Below are 19,155 nucleotides of genomic sequence, written 5' to 3'. Positions count from 1 at the left end.
CCCACTGATAAGTATTTCAGACCACCAGTGTTTTCTAGCACAGGAGACTGGTTGAGGGACTGATATGCTTAGTAGGTATCTAATGGAGAGTATATATGTCTATAGATATACATGAGATACACGGTAGATAAAATGGAATGGAGGACTGTTTGCTTCTGAACCATTCTCACTCGGAGTCAAAGAAGCTCCCGAGAGTCTCCTCGTGGATGTGCCCCTGACTAATAAAACTGCAGTTTCTTCTCCTCCGGGTGAATTCTAAAACAAATCCATGAACTACGTCAAGTTTTACCCAAGCTCTTGACTTAAGCCTAATAAACAACAAATAAAAAGAAGACTACCCGATGGCCAGTGTTCTTCTGACCTGTTGCGGGGGCGGGGGGATGGTGACCCCGGATCAGAGCTGAAGTTTGAAGCACAAGGGGAAGACCTTCACTCACATCTTGTGGATGGTGATTTGCAGGTGACTGTCACTCCCTGAGCCACTGACATGTGAATGAGGGAGAAACGTGATAGTATCTGGGTGTTGCTGAGTGGGTCTCTGCAAGCCCTGCACTGTCCACTGCCACAGTAGGCAGTACGTAATGGGTCCTTGTCAGACATGAAGGGGCTGGAGTACCCTGACTGCTCTCACCCTGATACCCCACCCCCCACCCCCACCCCCAAGAACAGCTGCAGTTAGGATTATGTCAGTGAGCCTGGTGGGCACTTTCACAGCTCAGAAACAGTATCACCTGTCTCCGGGATAAGAAATGCCTGCTCTCATTGCTGGTTTAAGAAAGTCGTGTTTACCAGCTGCTCTCGGGAGCTCGGTAACAATTGCTTGCTGGTGACTTGACTTTGTCCTGTGGCCGCTGGCCCCGGCATTGCCTGACACTGTGCTATCAACAGCGGCTGCCACTCAAGTTGAGGGTGGCAGGTATGAAGTGAGTGACCTGGCGAGCACCCGTGTCAGCATTCCTGCACACACAGGTGACCAGGGTCAGTTTGTCTTACGTGGAAAGAGTTACATCTTCCCAGGAGAAGCGGTATTTCTGAGAAACAGCTGATGCCCATGGTCCTGACCACATCCATCTCTGGGACTAGACAAAAGCAATGCCAGGGAGAACTACAGCCTTGTTTTAACACAGCTGGACCAATAATGCAGGCCAGAGACGGAGACCTAACACTCACGTGAAACTTGGGGGTAAAACTAGGAATCAAAAGGTCATTTCATAGCAAAGAAGACCGCTGCCACATGGTATAAGCTTGCCATTCTAGCAAATGACAGCCACCGGGACTATCTGGTTTCTGGGGCACTTGCATCTGACTGACAGACAGGAAGCTCTGGAGGTCTTCTGTCCTAGTTAGGGTTACTATTACTATGATGAAACACCATGAACAAAAGCAAGTTGGGGAGGAAAGGGTTTATGTGGCTTACACTTCCACATTATAGTCCATTTCTGAATGAAGTCAGGACAGGAACTCAAACAGAGCAGGACCCTAGAGTCAGGAGCTGATGCAGAGGCATAGAGGAGTGCTGCTGACTGGCTTGCTCCCCATGGTTTGCTCAACCTGCTTTCTTCTAGAACCCAGGGTCACCAGCCGAGGGATGGCACCACCCACAATGGACTTGGCCTTCCCCCATCAATCATTAATTAGGAAAACACCTTACAGCCTGATCTTATAGACATATTTTCTCAGTTGAGGTTCCCTCCTTTCAGATAACTCTAGCTTATCTTAAACTGATATGAAAATAGCTATCACACCCTCCAATAGGCAACTCAGGCATCCCTTCTCCCGAGCCTCTGATGGACTTTTCTATCTCAGCAGACTCTTTGACAGTTGGAATCTATGGAAAGGATCATGGAGCAGCATCCACTGGGTTTGGGATCCACAGTCTCCTGTAATTTCAGAAAACGAACACCTGGGAGCAACTGCTGACCAGTGACTGGGTCTTGGTGAATACTGATCCCATAAGGCCTCCAGGAGGGGGCCTTAAGACCAGAAATGTCAAAGAAATCCAAAACACTTTGGTTCTCTAGCCATCTTGATGATTTACACTTCAGGTCGATATACAACATTTCTGTAAATTATATGTTCATGTGTGTATTTATGAACTAAAGAAGAGGACTGGATGAGATCCATGTTTTAAATTTGAAGTTCACTATAACTTTTATACTTACTAACGTCCGTTTTGGAAAATTTTAGCTTCTTTGCCTGGCTTTCAGATTTTAACACTGCGTCTTGAGGTTTAAAACTTTTGTCTGGAATCGTTAGGAACTACATGAAGAAATGCGTTTTACCTCTTACTAGAAAACAGATCCATTTTTAGTTCTCTTTGTTTCAAAGTTATAATAACTATGTAGCAGAATTTTCTCTCATTTTGATATTGATAGGTAAATTACCACAGGATCCAATGTAACAAGAAAACAGTGAGACTATATTTAGTGGTTGTGTGTTGAAGCTCCATTTTACACTCCTAGGTATCTAGTCTCTGTTCTTCTTTAACATCCTTGAGTTATCTATAATTTAGGCTAAAATGTATTCATAAAAACAGAAATGAAAATGCACATGTTCAATGTCCAGAAAAAAAAATCTGGCACGGAGAAGACTTGCATACTCTCTTTGTGTTTAGGAAGAAGAATAATTAGAAAATGGAAAGAGAGCAATGGTTATTTATTTACATTTGTGGTATTGGGGTTAAATCTGGAGACTTGTGTCTGTGAGACAAGTACTGAACAACTGAGCTACAATCCCCACCCTTCTTTTTGCTTTTTACTTTGAGACAAGGCCTGAGTAGTTGCCCAGGGTGACCTTGAATGGTCTTCCTGCTCCTGCTTCCTACGTGATAGGCATCCAGACCAGCATCAGCTGCCGAGCTGAAATAGCCATCTTTTTAAAACCAGCCCAGGACAGAGAGGAGGAATGACGGGGATGGTTACCTACAAAATCAGAGGTCAAAGTAGGGGAAAAAAATGAAACTCCTTAAAGTATATTTTTCTATGGATTTTCACTTTGGGGAAAAGTTCAGGTTCTACATATTTGGGAGACAAAATTCAATCAATAAGTATATGGGGTAGAATGAAAACAGAAAACAATGAAATTAAGTTATTAAAGGAAAAACAAAAGCAATAACTCAAAGATATAATATTGAACATAAACCCACACTATGAACTGGGGTTGGAAGTTAAGAATTAGTCTTAAAGTCCTTTAGGCTATATTGTTGTTCCAGAAGCATGTGCTGGGCAATTCCAAACTGTTTGATTATGGGGGTGGGGCTTCTTGGGGTTCTGGCTGCCTTGGCCTTAGAAGCTATAAAATCAAAAGTTTTAGTCTGTTTTTTTGGTTTTAGTCTGTTGGGGCTGAGACACTCACCATGTACCCATGCCCCTCTGCTGTCTTCTGCACTAATGTGTCTGTCCCTTGTCAAGAGCTATTTTAGGGGGCAAAAGGGAATCTCAGCAATGTCTTTTAATAATGCATTAAGTCATGGCTAATTGTTACCTTGAGATTGGTTTGCTGTTTTAAAAGACCAACTGGCACCTGTCTCCGTCCAAATTTTTGAGCATAGAGTAGCCATCCTGAGCCACAGTGTGTGGTTCCCATGCTTCTCCCATGCCCTCTTGCTCTGTTCCATGGGTACATTAAGACAGCCCTGTGTATCGGGGTATAACTCTTCTGAGCTACCTGCCATGACCACAGGTCACAAGCAAGTCACCTGTGCCTGCTACTTCGTGGCCTTCACTAGGCACAAAGATTTCCTAGAGGGAACAGCTCCTGGCTAGCTGCCCAAGCACTTGTGTGAAACATCATGTGATTTTTCAACTCCTACAAGAACTTGCTGGACATGGGTTCAAAAGCTCTACCTTTGCCTGAGGTCTGGCCTGCACTGGCTGACTTACCTACATCCCTTCACTCCTGGGTCTTGTGCCACAGTATTCTGTGTGGTTCTATATGTTCCATGTGGTTCTGTATGTTCTATGACAGCCATACCTCCAGATCAGAAGAAATAAATAGTAGATGACACCCCAAGAAAAAGTAGTGGTAGATGCACAAAGCCTTTCTAGAAGAAACAGTGTTTGGACAGTGGTGATTGTAGGATACTCTCAGAAGGGAGGGTACTTCAACTGAAAGACAGGGTCCCACCATCCCACTCTGTTAGCTACACTGTTGGCCTCAATATGTGCTGGCAGGCCCCACAGGGCATTCTTGATGGCTATGTATCCCATTTTCAAGAGTTTCACCTTTGACTGGAACCATAGCCCTTTTCAACTTCGACCAAGATGTCCATGTACCACACAAGAGCTCCAACCCCCGGACGCTAAGAAAGGGGTGGCATGGGGTCAGTTTTGCTTACAGCTTCTGGTCCTAAGGTGATGAGGGCTTAGCACATTGGGCTTCACCGGGGGTAGTCACTAGCTGTGAGCATGCCTTTGGTCCAGTAAGTTTCTAAGACTTGTGCTTTTGAGAGAAAGTCCTGAGGATCATGTTGCCTAGCCAGTCAAAGACTCTGGGACCTGGACAACTTGCTTCCACAATAAGGGAGAGAACTTGTCTTATCTTAGTAGGGGAGTGGCACTATACAACCTTCCTCAGAGCCTTGGCAGCTACACTGCCCAAGGAGGGGAGAAACATCTGAGACTCGTTACTTCCTCCTTGGGTACCGTTTTAGTTTTACATGATGGCCTATGTACTGGGAAAAAAAATATAGGTCCATCCTTTGCAGAGACACTGTGTGCTTCTCCCAGGTTGTAATAGAGAGAGGACAAAAATGTCAAGATCTGTACTCAGAATCAGATTTCTAGTTTTATTCCTGCCACCTTCACTGGTTACTCAGGTAAACTAACTTCCTTGATTATTGTTATTGTGCATGCATACATACATATGGAAGTCAGATGACAAGTTCGTGACATTTCCATTTACACGGGATCTGCGATCCAACCTAGATCCTCAGACTTGTGTAGCAACTGCCTTTACTCACTGAAGCATCTCGCCAGTGCTTAGGTGGCTAAAACAAACCCCTCTGCACAACCATGTCAATTGATGTACAGTAGTATAAAGGTCTTAGCGGGCACAGAATGGAAAAGCAGTTGCCATCCAAACAGCACTGTTTGATTGGAGGGCACAGGGACCTAACAGTGCTAAGTGGACACCATTCCTGAATGATCTAGGTAAGCGTTTCAAAAAGAATCTCTGGCCCTGGTTGCTTGACAAAGTGGTCTGGAAATACTTCCACTTCAAGCCCCCACTTACATTCAGCCTCAGGCCCTCAAGCAGTGGTTCTCAACCTTCCTGATGCTGCAACCCTTTAATATAGATCCTCATGTTGTGGTGAACCCCCCACCCCCGCCCCACCATAAAATTATTTTTGTTGCTACTTCATAACTGTAATTTTGCTATTGTTATGAATCTTAATGTGATTTTTTTTGGAGATAGAGGTTTGCCAAGGGGTCGTGACCCACAGGTTGAGAACCACTGCTCTAGAGGCCCCTGCCAGAAAAAAGGTCCAGTTGCGGATGGGATTATTCAGATATCTACATTCATTTCCTTCATATGGGCATGTTTCTTGAGACCCACCTGTGAGGTTACCAGAGAGGCTTCTTCATTTCAGGGGCCATGAACAAGAGGGTGCCTGGATGTCCTAAGCAAGGCTTCCTAAGTGACACCTTCGGCTCTTCGGCTCCCCATTTGTATTTAACTTGCTCATCTCTATAGTGTCTGTATTTGTGACTACAGCCTATGACAGAAAGCCAACACTCCCCAGGTCAGAGACACCACCACCTCTAGGAACTCTCTCTGTGTGTGTGTGTGTGTGTGTGTGTGTGTGTGTGTGTGTGTGTGTGTGTGTGTGTGTGGCAAGGTAGCTACGGCGTGAGATGATGCTCTCATGTTCTGCTTCTGAGGCTACTAGGGAAGAACAACGTTGGTCAAATTCTACTTTGGGCATATCCTTTTGGGCTAGCATGAAACTCCAATGAAACACACCAGAACTCTGAAAAGGACACTACTTTGGGAATTTATGGGACTCAAGCAACTGGGACTCCACGGGTAGCATATTTTGTGGCCATTAAATAATCTTAGAGCCAGAACTTCTACTTGAGAGGATGGGGAAGGAAAACTCAAGCTGAAGACCAGCCTGAGCTACATGGTTCTAATATTAATTCTTTCTTAAGTTAGGGAATTAGCACTTTAGTTGAGGGGAAAGTTTTCAATGCATGCTTCTATGCATATTCATGAAGCAAAGAGAAAGAGCAAGCAGAGAGCCTAATGGAGAAGAAAGCTACCGGCAATATTTGTACTCACTAATGGGTCTTTCTCTCTTGTGAAGTCTCTGTTTCTTTGTTTGTGTGTCTGATTTTGTTGATGAGGCTTGACTCCCTGGACTGATAGATCCTTCAGCATCTGCATCAGGAGCTGCATAGAACAGGTACATTTAGTTCACTGCATGAAAAAAGAATGTTTGAAACTGTGTGGTGGCATGTGCCTAGAATCCCAGTATTTGGGAGGTGGACACTGGGGGATTCAAGATAATCTTTGGCTACATAGACACTTGAATACAAGCCTGGGATAGATGAGACTTTGTCTCCAAAAACACTTAAGTTTGAAATCCCCAAGTTCAAATTTCTGACAAGTTTGCTGCAGCACCGTCTCTTGTATTCATTATTTTTTTTTTTAAATAAAGAATGCAAGTCTCTCCAGTTCAGTCACCAGTGATTCGCAGAGATATAGAAACCTGAATAGTTTCTTCTGCCATAGAAAAGGAGTCTTGTTAACTCAGTATGTGACAGTGGTTGCTTCTGCTAGGAGACTGTGATAGCCCAATGGCAGGCCTAAGGGAGGGTGCAAGCTAACAAGGAATCCATGCTCTGCTGACTCTTATACAATGTGACTGGTTCATTAATACAGATCAGTTGCATGGACCAAATATTTAAATGAAATTCTTTGAGAAAGTTGGAAGGAGCATGGAGTCTCATTCAGGCATCACTAGCTGCCAAACTTTGGTCTATCTTGGTCCCAACAAATACAAAAGATGTGGTGTCATTTGTGGGTCTCTTCTGCTGGGAGCCTTCTCATTCCCATCAATGGGATGCCAGAAATAATTCATGAATTTACCAAGCAATCTCAACTTCTGAGTGAGTCTGAACCCATAGATTGCCTTGGAGGCCATCTGAGAGGACTCCATGGCCATTGGCCACTATCCTCATCAACCCCTCTGCACTACACTTAACTTACAATTCCAGCAACAATTCTACTCAACAGTGGAAGCATATGGAATAATTTCATTGCACAGGTTAGGGGAATGAACTGGCTTTTAGACCTCTGACTTCCTGGAGTGGGTGAAAAGGAGCACACATTGCTAGACAGCATGTGATCATGCCTTTGAAACGACTACATCTAGAACCACTAAATAAAAGCAATGGATGTTTTGGCTTTTGTTGGTCAGTTACTGCATGGCCAAATGGAACAGTCCCACAATACATATAGTAAAATACACATTCTTGAACCAAAAGACAAGATTTTTGGATGTGCTTAAGATAATTTTAGGATGTAGTGGCACTATGGTGCACATATGTAATTCCAGCATCCTAGAAGCTGAGGCAGGAGGACCAGGCTCAACTGGTCCCATTCTAAAAAGAATACACAAAAGAATTTGTCGTTTTTATGCTCACGAGCAAGTCCTTTTCTTTTGGCAGTGTCCCGTTTCTTTGCTGAAGCTTTGGCTTTTGGTGTTTCTTCTGACTCTTCCGCATGAGCTATATACAGAGAGAAACACTTAGTGCACTAAACAGAAAAATAGATCTATGTTAAAGCCTTCACTTCATATTTCAAACAAATTCACAGTGGTCTTCTCTGCTGGTTTTACAGACTTATAAATAAATGACATTTGCGTTAGTTCTGACAAGACAGTGGTGGAGAGTTTTGGTGAATATCTGCTAAACTTTGTAATTTGATGGGCATAATACAGTTAATATTTACTCTTCTTACTTTTGGATATATATTTTTTATGTGTATTGGTGTATCTCAGTGCCTTCAATGCCAGAAGTCAGCACTGGATACCCTGGAGCTCAAGTTACAAGTAGTGGTGAGCCTCTAGCTATGGGAGCTGGGAAATGATTTCAGATATAAGCACTCTTAACTGCAGAGTGATCCTTCCAGCCCTTCTGTGTTTCTTTAGTTGCTTATATATTACAGACCACGTAGGCTTCAAAGGCAAAATAATGAAAATGCATGTGTGGGTTAATTCATTATTTCATTGTGTGTAATAAGCATATTATACATTATCTTAAGGCTAGCACATATTATATGCTACGGTCAATGTACGTTATGATAAAACAACTGCACATAGAGCTGAAAGTGGATTGAGAAAGTTCTATGTGTTGGGAGAATACACCTGGAGGGATGTGCTTGTACACTGTCTTTTAAACAGGAAGAAAGATAAACAACGAAGATAAAAGAAACAAATCACACATTGTCACCTTTGCCAAATGAAATATAAGTGAAATAACACAAAGTAGTATACATGGTTAACTATAAAATGGAACAGGGAGGCCTTGGGAAGAAACTGTGTTTCCCTAACTATACTTTTTGTGTGTGTGTGTCGTAGTTTAGGAATCATGTACGTGTTCCCCATATTTCAAAAATAAAATTGAAGCACAAACATAAGGGGATACTTTGTTTTATGTCACCCCCAGGAAAGACACAAAATACCCCATAAAGTCAGGTCATTGCACACGAAACAATCTGGCTATTAACTAGAAAGTTATGAAAGATTCAATAGAAGCTACCTCCAAGAGGCAGTGGTTGACTAGTAATGAACACAACGTAAAAAATGGTAATTGACGCTTATACTTGGACAATACATGCAAAATCCTTCTGGATATAATGTATGGGGGCACAGTGAAGTCTTAAGGCAGCACCTTGATGGGCTCTCTACCAGAGATCTCAAGGCCCAGAGGTAAGTCAAATGATGCTCCAAAGGTGACATAGTGAGGGACTCCATGGTTCCAGTCCCTATGCCAAATGAAAGCTCCATTACCCAGCTCTTGAGATGGTTCAAAATAAGTGACTAGATACATAGGAAGTGACATCACAACTGTTCTATCAGAACCATGTGGACTGGCTGCTGATGGTCAGTGTAAGCTGCTCATGAAATAGCTTGTCATACACTACCAATATATTCCCCAAGGCTATAGAAAATTCTCAGAATAACTCCCATCAATGGGATAGTCCCACCCTCAGAGGAAGCATTGCACCACCATTTCATGGATGACCTTGTCTGAATGGCAAATACTGCTCTAATGACCCAGATATGGCAATCAGGTGGACAATTATTGCCCACAAGGCACAATTACCAAGAAACCTGGTGAGATTCTGGACATTGTAAGGGGCATGATGTCTCATTCTGGAGATGGCCAACCAATGGCCTTCTTTGCTCCAACAACTATAAAAGGGACCCTGCTACCGTGAGGCACCTCAGCACCTTACACTCTCATTTCCCCTTGTGAAATGTCCTTAAAACCAACCATCTGTGTGTCACCATGAAGCTGTTCCTTTCAAGCAGGGCTCCCATCAAGAAGGTGCTGGAGGCTTTTCAACAGGTCACAGTCTGTCCTTCTATCATGGGATGCTGACACCCATTGTAGAGTTAAAGACTGCAGCCACATCTCTCTGCCTGCTTATTTGAGATTGTGGCAGGTGGTCATTAACACAGGGAAGAGGCACTTTCTGTAGTTTTTAAAAGTATATAATCTGTAGGAGGAAGCTGGAAGGTAGACCACACACTTAAGTTAATTACTGGCCTATTTCAGGGCCTTGGCCAATAGGAGTTTTATCCATGAAATAACTACAGAACCAGAAATACCAGACAATGGGTACAAACTCTTTGCCATTGTCCTGTAGTTATCTTAAGGTATTTTAGGACAAAGTAAAAATTCCCATAAAATAGATCTCAAATTTTCCTGGATAAAGAAAAATGGTGTAGTGAGTTTAATTCAAGATAACATAACACCACAGATAATTCTCATACTTACTATACAGTTTCCCAGTCTTAGAACCTTTCTGTCCCTTTGATTTTATTTCTGTTTTTGAGTCTTCTTTGGCAGACTTCTCTTCATATTCATCTACATAAAATATATTTAGTGTAGTAAATAAGAGGACAGAAACCTACATTTCAAATTTATAAAATGTACACAGTTCAATTTTATAAAATGTGCACAATAGCATTTTCCCAATCAACTAGGTTACCATAATGTAGACATTATCAAATCTGTGCCCTTAATTTATAAACATATATTAACTTTCTATCTTAATTTATAGTTATACTGTTCTGATTGTGCTTTCATGCTAATGCACGTAATTAATAAGGCAGGGCAATGTATAGATACATGATTATTGTAGCAATTACAATATAATCAAAGCTCAATGATGGGAAATAGGTGAAATAAACTACAGCATATACAAGTACTGTATACTAACCATCTCCGTAAAACAATGTATGGGGATTACTTGGAGGTAATGTTAAGTGGGGAAAAAGAATGAAAAGGATCACTTATGTGCTCCCTCCCTGATAAGAAAGAAGAGGGGAGGAACAGGGAAAAAGCAGTAAAGAGACTCATCTTTATAAAAAGAAAACACAGTAGAGGTATCAAAACCAACGCAATAGGTTACCCACAAGAAGAGGGGAAGGAGACAAAATCAGGATATCCTTTTAGGTAAATATGACTGTCTACAGTATTTCCACACATTCCCAAAATTAAATAAACCACCAAGTATAACAGAAAAAAGATGAAGTGAAGTAAACTAGAAATTATAACTGAAATCAATGGGTCTCTTGAGGGGTGGGGAAACTGGTCCAAATATACCGGCAAAAGGAGAGGGACAGAGCACACGCAAAGCAGCCAATCTCTCTTGCTTCAAATAAACAACCTGAAGTCTCAGAAAATGAAGAACAAGGAAAACTAAGATTAGGAGAAAAAAAAAGAAATCACCACAAACATTAGAGTTAAAAATAAATGAATCCAAAAGAGCATAAGTATAAGTGTGTATAAAATCTAAACATCTCGAAAGGAGACCAAGAGAGAAGCTCTGTGGGTTATGGGAAGGATTCAGGGAGAGGAGGGGGCAAAAGACACACGACATGAAAGAGGGAAAGAATCAGAGGGAGGGAAGACTGCAGCGGGGAAGGCGAAGTGCCTCGGGAAATAAGAAAAGCCATGAACCGTAAGAACAGCAATAAATACAGTACGAAGCACTCACGAGAGAAGGTGTTAGGGGCTCATTGGTTAAGGCAAAGAAGGTGATAAGGAGGTGATGGGGTGAATATGTTCAAAATACGTGGACAGAATTCTCAAAGAATTAATAAAATGTTAAAAAGTGCTACAGACCCATGACAAAGTAACATTGGCTTGACATTAAAAGAGCAACCACAGGTTCGCTGACCAGTGGAATGAGTAGAGAACCTAGACACAAAACCACATGTCCACAGCTAAGTGATATTCCACAAAGGTGACAAAAACCCACACTGGAAAAAGGCCGCCATCTAATAAGTGGTACTGGGAAAATTGGACTTGTCTTTCACCCTGGATAAATAAACTCAAAATGAACCAAAAACTTGGACACGAGACTTGAAACAGAAAATGCTTGAGAAAAACAGGCTCCTGGATATTGATAGAAGTGATAATTTTCTCGATAAGATTCCAAGATCACAGTAAGCAAAACAAAGCTGACGTGTGAGGTCCTGCCAAACTCACCAACAGAGTGAACAGGCAGCTTACATAAAGGGAGAAAAATCTTTGCCATCTGTCAGCTAACAGCCAAGATATATAACAATGTAAAAGTTCCTAACACCAGAAATTAAGGAATGCGATTTAGAATGGCCATTTTAGACATACTTTAAAAGAAATGCAACTAGTCAATACATGAACAAATTCTGTAACATTAGCTATCAGGGAACTCCAAGCTGTAATGAGAGACAATCTCAACCAAGTCAGAACAGTTATGAAGAACAGACCCTGCTGAGGATCGGAAGGAGAGCAACCCTCGCACACTGTTGGGGGGAATAAGCTGAGCACAGAAAGATGAGTGTCACAAATGCTGCGTGTTATTTCATGGGTGGGAACCAAGAAAGAGGTGACCTGAGAGTAGGAGAGGGGTATCTGTGGCCTGAGGAGGAGCCAGTGCTAGGGGACAAGTGTAGAGGAAAGTTGGATGGAGATCGATGCATGAGGAAAACTATCATGTGATAATGATATAACAAAAATAAATGAAGAAAACAAAGAGGGTATATTAGAATATCTGACTTTTCAATAGTGATAATATGTGTTCTTATAGTGTTGTGTGTGTACTTTTGAATAAATCAAACAAAATAACGAAAATTGTAACAGTGATTTTACTGAGAGAATATAGGGGCAATCTGTTACTTCATATAGACATGGACAACTTTATATTTCTATGGGTGTTCCCTCTTTTAAAAGTGTAACACTGGGGGCTAGAGAGACGGCTCAGAGGTTAAGAGCACTGATTGCTCTTCCAGAGGTCCTGAGTTCAATTTCCAGCAACCACATGGTGGCTCACAACCATCTGTAATGAGATCTGGTGCCCTCTTCTGGCCTGCAGTCATACATGCTGTATAGATAATAAAATAAATCTTAAAAAAAAAGTGTAACACTGTGTGTGTGTGGTTGGTGTGTGTGTGTGTGTGTGTGTGTGTGTGTGTGTGTGCACATACGTGGGGGCAAGCAATGGTGGTTACACTGTGTTTAAACACAACCTAACTGTAAACTACTTACATCGAAGAAAGTGTGTCAAAATGACACATGAATGCAGGGATGAACAAATCGGGCTGGAGGTAGGTCAGCAGTAGAAGCTGCCAATCACACCCGAGGCCTTAGGTTCAATAATCCCCCCAAAGGATAAATATAACATGGATAGAAAGAGACAAATGTGAGTTCTCCAGAAATATGGAGATCTGTATATGGTAGACACCAAATATATAAGAAGAATCCTAAACAGCACAGATAATGGGGGTTTCTAAAAGAGCAATGGGATGCATGCTCATTCTGCTCAAAACGAATAATGCATTTATGTTCACTGTAACTTGCCTAGACACTCTTGGCATCAGACACAGTATTTTTATCTACTCTTCCCCCACACTTGGAGCTACAAGGAAAAAGACTTCTAAAACTCAGAATTGAAGCCATACCTGCTGTATAAGTACTAAATTCATAACAGACATTAATTATTCAATGTAATTTTGTCTGATTTCTTCAGACATAAGAAATTTCATACTTTGTGACAGTAAACTAATGAAGTTACTTTTCAGATACACAGGCAGACAATGCGTTCTCTAGTTTTCTTGGAGTATTAAGACAAGATTATGAAAAATTAAAAGTTGAAAATATTGTCATTATATGCCTAAGGAAAAAAACATGGTTAAAAACTATACAGCATTAAAGACAGTAATAGAACTGGATTAAAAAAAAGTCAAGACACAAAGAATATCCTGTACTTACACTTCAAAATAAGGAGTAATTAAATTTAATGTGATTATGAGTACTAATTAAAAGGCAGTTAACTGTATTTGAAAAAAAAATACCATTGTCATTATATCAATCATAAAAGGTATATGACACATTCATAAATGTGAAGGACAATTACACTGCTAAGATGGAAAATGAGGGTATTATGAAAACACCAGATTAAAATAAAAACAGTAGAACTTCATGAACAGAAGAAATAATAGTCTTTAAGTCTAACAAGCATATAACTCCAGAAGTGAAAAGACAATGTCTTTCATTTGGACTAAAGAAATTTTCCTACATCAGGGTCGGTAGAAAAGTTAACAACTGACATAGTTATCACAGTGTAAATCATCAATAAAGAACAGTAACTATGAACAAATTCATTACAAAACAAAAACTAACAGAACTATCCTTATAACTATGAAATGAGGGACAGAGCTATCCTGAATTCAGTTGAAAACAGCTTTACAATATCTTAATAATTACTTACTAGTCACGTTCTCATATTTGACGGCTTCAAGATTCTCAATTTCAGATTGTGTTCTTGAAAGTATACTCAAAAATTCAGGTCTTTTTGCAGTGATAAAGAGTGCTAAAGAGAAACAGAGTTATGATGAGACTTCTGGGTAGGCAAGATCCATCCCACTTGAGGAAGGCTACATGGAGGGGAATCTAGAGCTAAACTATCAACCATGCAACAAAAAAGACAGCGGAGGTGGTGTAGGAAATGTGTGAGGAGTTTTTCTGTGTGGGGGGGAGCAAGCTGATGGAGTGGTCACTGACCATACACATGACAGCCAAAAGGTGCCAGAGCTTACACTTTAGTTCTCCAGGGATCTTAAAGTATGGGGAAAAGAATGGTAGGCGTGAGAGTATGTGTGATAGGGATGGAAGGGAGATAAGGGAGGAGGGAGGAGGGAATAGTAATCAGAATACTACCCATCCATCCATCCATCCATCCATCCATCCATCCTATTAATATAAATGAAAGTGTGCAAGAACGAAATTTAAAGATTATCATAGTAATGCTACAAAATGCATCCTCATATAAAGAAACATGATTGAAGGAAAACTGGCTTGCAGTTGTGTCCAGCGTATTATAACAGTCCAGTCAATGCTCCCCGTGACCACGCTCACGTTTGCGTCTCCCCCGGTCAGAGAGATGCTTTGCTCTAGATGCTTCGTCTTCTGGTAGCAGATCTTTATCTTCTTGTGCATAACTTGCATCTAATCCTTCATAAGGAGCTGTATAAAAACAATCATTCAGTATACTAAACAGAAAATCCTCTCTAATATGAGCTACCTAGAACTCCAATGTAAAAGAAGATGGCAGCAACGGTTTCTCTCACTTCTTTCTCTTCAGTCTGCATTTTGACAAGCTGGTTTTAAGTACAGTCAGGTGGCTATTGGTTTGTTATCCACAAGAGAAAAGTGCTTCTATTGTACCTGTCTACCAAGGCTCAGGAAACATCTCAGAAAAGGGGAAGGAAGTATTGTAAGTGCTAGAAGACTAGGAAGCCAGCTGAGAAATACTGACTTCTAAACACGACAGGGATGTTATACACATGAAATTTCCACAATATAGTTGCATAAACAAGAATGGCACAATGGCCGCACCAGTTGACAGCTGGAGTGGATGGGGGAAATTTCTCAAGGCTTCACCTCCAGGTAAAGAGCTACAGGCAATTAATAGCTATTGAGAGGAAGAATCAGTTTGCGTGTGTGTGTGTGTGTGTGTGTGTGTGTGTGTGTGTGTGTGTGTGTGTAAATATATGTATGTGTTTGTGTGTGTCTGTGTCTGTGTATGTGCCTGTAGGTATGACTTCCATATTTATTTAAAGAGGAAGTGGTCATGAATTTGGAGGGGAGGGGGCAACACGAGGAGTTGCAGAAGAGAGGAGGAGGAGTGGAAATGATGTAAATACAAAATTTTATAAAACAAGGAACTAGATATTGGAAACAAAAAAGGAATTTAAAATATTTTTAATTAAATCATAGAAGAAAATATCCCCAATCTAAAGAAAGGGATATCTATCAAGGACAGGAAGCATAAAGAACAGCAAATAGATAGAGCCAGAAAAGAAATTCTCCAAAGCATGTAACAATTAAAACACTAACTGTACAGAACAAAGAAATGATACTAAGAGCTTCAAGGGAAAAAGACCAAGTCATATATAAATGAAGGGACATTAGAATAATATCTGGGTTTTCAAAGGAGACTCTGAAAGCCAAAAAATTCTGGACAGATGCTCTACAAGCTCTGAGAGAACACAGATGGCAGCCCAAACTACTATACCCAGAAAAAGAATCCATCACAATTGATGGAGAAAGAGAAACATTCAAACATTTTCTGTAATCAAGCCAATCCTGTAGAAGGCAGAGAATGGAAAACTTCACCATAAATAACCACACTCAGGAGGAAACAAAATCAATAACGAATAGTCAATCAAAACAGCGGGAAGACCCACACCACCACCACAAAGTTATAAACCAATATCCCCTATTAACAAAGGTAGGTGCAAAAATTCTCAACAAAATATGTGCAATTTGAATTAAAAACACACAAAAAGATTATCAACCATGGTTAAATTGGTTTTATCCTTGAGAAGCAGGGATAGTCAACATATACAACTCAATAAATATAATCTACCACAGAAACAGACTGAAAAGAATCTCATTATATCCAGAAAGGGTCTTTAACAAAACCCAATGTCTCTTCATGGTAAAAACTTTTGAGATAAGGGACATACCTCAACATAAAAAAGTCAATTTGTAAGAAGCACACAGTCAACATCATCCTAAATGGAGAAAAACCTCAAGAATCAGTATGGAATTACAAGAGACCTCAAAAAGACAAAATCAAGTAAATTCCATCACTTGTAATAATATAGATGGCATCATGCTAGCCAAACTTAACAAAAATGCCACACATATTACACACACACACACACACACACACACACACACACACCCTAAAACTACCAAAAATCATAGAAGTGGAGACCAGAACAGAGGTTACAGAGAGCATGTGCGTGGAAAACGAACAGCTGTTAATTACATTTGGTCAAATGCATCAGTTTTAATGACTCTTAAAAATGGAATGTTGAGCCGGGCGGTGGTGGCGCACGCCTTTAATCCCAGCACTCGGGAGGCAGAGCCAGGCGGATCTCTGTGAGTTCGAGGCCAGCCTGGAACTACCAAGTGAGTTCCAGGAAAGACGCAAAGCTACACAGAGAAACCCTGTCTCGAAAAACCAAAAAAAAAAAAAAAAAAAAAAAAAAAATGGAATGTTGAGTAAGAACAGCGAGTGAGGAAACACATCCAGTTTGCTTCCATCCACTTCAGATTAAAGACGGGAAGCTAAAAAATATTTGTACAATAAAATAAGTAAACACATAGTAATAACAGTAAGCAAAGAGTTACAAGGACACATTGAAAGCTTTCAAACATTGCTAAAACAAACTAAAGAATACCAAAATAAAAATGTGTCCCATATTCACAAACGGTAAGATTTAAAATTTCTAAGAGGTTAATATTTGTCATGTTGATTTACAGATTCATTGAATTAAATATCAAAATCTGTAGGCTTGTTTTTACAATAAATAAATAAATGTTGAATCTAAAATTTGTATGGGACTATAAGAGAACACAGACAGACAAAATAACAATGTTACAATAAGGATCACATTTGAGGATTCACAATTCCCATTTCAAAATCCACCCCACAGCCACATAATGAACATAATATGGTATTGGCAGAAACATAGTCATATATACCAACAGAACAGAATCACACTCAGAAGATTGATTCTTTTTTTTAAAGCCACAACGTCAATACAATTCAGTGGAGAAAGAGCACATCCTTCACAAATTAGTTAAGTTCTAGGAAATTAGGCAAACGTTAATTTTCATCAGGGCAAGGCTAGTTCTCCCTCCAGGCCCTGGTCAGTCTCTCACATCACAGTCCTTCACCAGGCTTTGGCACATACAAACACTCCCAGGATTATCTCACTCATTTTCACAACTTCAGCCTTTTAGGAGACAGTGGTGATCTTTTGTAACAGCTAGAATGTTCAGACTTGAAAGCTGGTGTCAACTGGGGCACATATAAACCACCCAGTTGCCTTCCACCCATTATTAAGGTCTGTTACTTCCACTTCTGATGCATAATCCCCAAAGTTGTCCTGTATCATGCAGATTCATGGTTAAGTGTGTTGCTATTGAGGTTTACGTCTCTCAAAAGAGTTAAAATTTTTTTATTTAAAAAATTAGTCCTGCCGGGCGGTGGTGGCACACGCCTTTAATCCCAGCACTTGGGAGGCAGAGCCAGGCAGATCTCTGTGAGTTCGAGGCCAGCCTGGGCTACCAAGCGAGTTCCAGGAAAGGCACAAAACTACACAGGGAAACCCTGTCTCGAAACCCCCCCCCAAAAAAAAAAAATTAGTCCTGGGACAAACTGATTTTCAAGTACAAAAGAAAGGGTTGGACCCCAGTTAATTAGGTTGGCCCTAATTACCTGCTCTTGCAGAGGAATAGAGCTCAGTTCCCAGCAGTGACAAAGTGCAGCTCACAACCGCCTGTAACTCAAGTGCCAGGAGACCTGCCACTCTCTTCCGGCAACCACAGGATTACCCATACATGTACCCATACATCCCATACATATGTACACATACACTCATACACATGCACGCACACACACACCATAAAGTAAACATTAAGAAAGAAAACATGAGCATAGATATTTATAACCTTAGATTTAGTGAAGAATTATCACTAAGGACAACAAAAAGTATAAGTGACAAGAGAAATACAGAAAAACTGAGCTTCACAAAATTGAGATCTTTTGTGAACTTAAGAACATTATCCAAAAACTGGAACAACACACCAAAATAGGAGAAAATGGAGGCAAATCAACTATCTTATACAGTTAGTATTCATAACATAAAAAGAAATAGAAAGGACAACACAATCAGATAAAAGACTAAGGATTTGGTTGACACTACCCCAGAAGTCATAAAATGACCAGCATGTGTTTGGAAAGGAAAGGTATTCCCATATGGAGGACAGATGCTATGTGAGTCACAGCATAGAAAGGAGACCAGAGATTGCCAGACTTGGAGGAGGAGGAGGAATCAGAGCTGTCACTTTGTAGCCATGAGAGATCGTGGAGATAGATATCACGATGTGGGTGTATTTCATGGCCCCAAATTGTATATTTAAGTCAGTTCAAATCAACTCTTGCTTAATATTATAACCTACATGGAGTCCTGACCATGAGCTCTCCTCATCTGAGTACCCCACTGGACAGGAAAGACGCAGAGGCCTGGAGTCCTCGTCGTGAGCACTCCTTGTTTGCCACAAGGCAGATATGAAAGTACTTCCACTGAGAAGCACAGCAGTGAGGCTCCGCCCCCTCCCAAATCTCAACCATTTCACTTTATTTGGGAAGTTGAGGCCAAGGCAGTGCAATCTAAATGGGCCTATTAAAGACAGGTATGCATAGAGAACAGCGCTAGCTTTGTTTTTATACCTATTATATGCCAAATCCTCAAAGAACCTAGCCAAATACCAAGTTTTCAATACCAGAAACCATCTCTTCTGATATGTTCAGATGGATTTTTGATACACTTAGAGCTAAGGAGGCTAAATCTACTCT

At 40.8% G+C, this 19,155-nt stretch overlaps 1 long non-coding RNA gene across 1 annotated transcript in view; it reads left to right on the top strand.

The window, feature by feature from the left end:
• Nucleotides 1–2,843: 2,843 nt before the first annotated feature.
• The window catches only part of LOC128103736 (uncharacterized), a 31,924-nt gene continuing 15,612 nt past the window's right edge, over nt 2,844–19,155 (top strand). Inside the window, exon 1 of the long non-coding RNA XR_008215762.1 lies at nt 2,844–2,941. This is a non-coding gene — a long non-coding RNA (uncharacterized LOC128103736). The remainder of the gene's footprint in view (nt 2,942–19,155) is intronic.

Source organism: Peromyscus californicus, unplaced genomic scaffold (genome assembly GCF_007827085.1).
Source record: "Peromyscus californicus insignis strain IS unplaced genomic scaffold, ASM782708v3 Scaffold_8__1_contigs__length_139910024, whole genome shotgun sequence".
Taxonomy (NCBI): domain Eukaryota; kingdom Metazoa; phylum Chordata; class Mammalia; order Rodentia; family Cricetidae; genus Peromyscus; species Peromyscus californicus.
The sequence above is the reverse complement of the archived record's forward strand: the minus strand, read 5'-3'. Positions and strand labels throughout refer to the sequence as shown.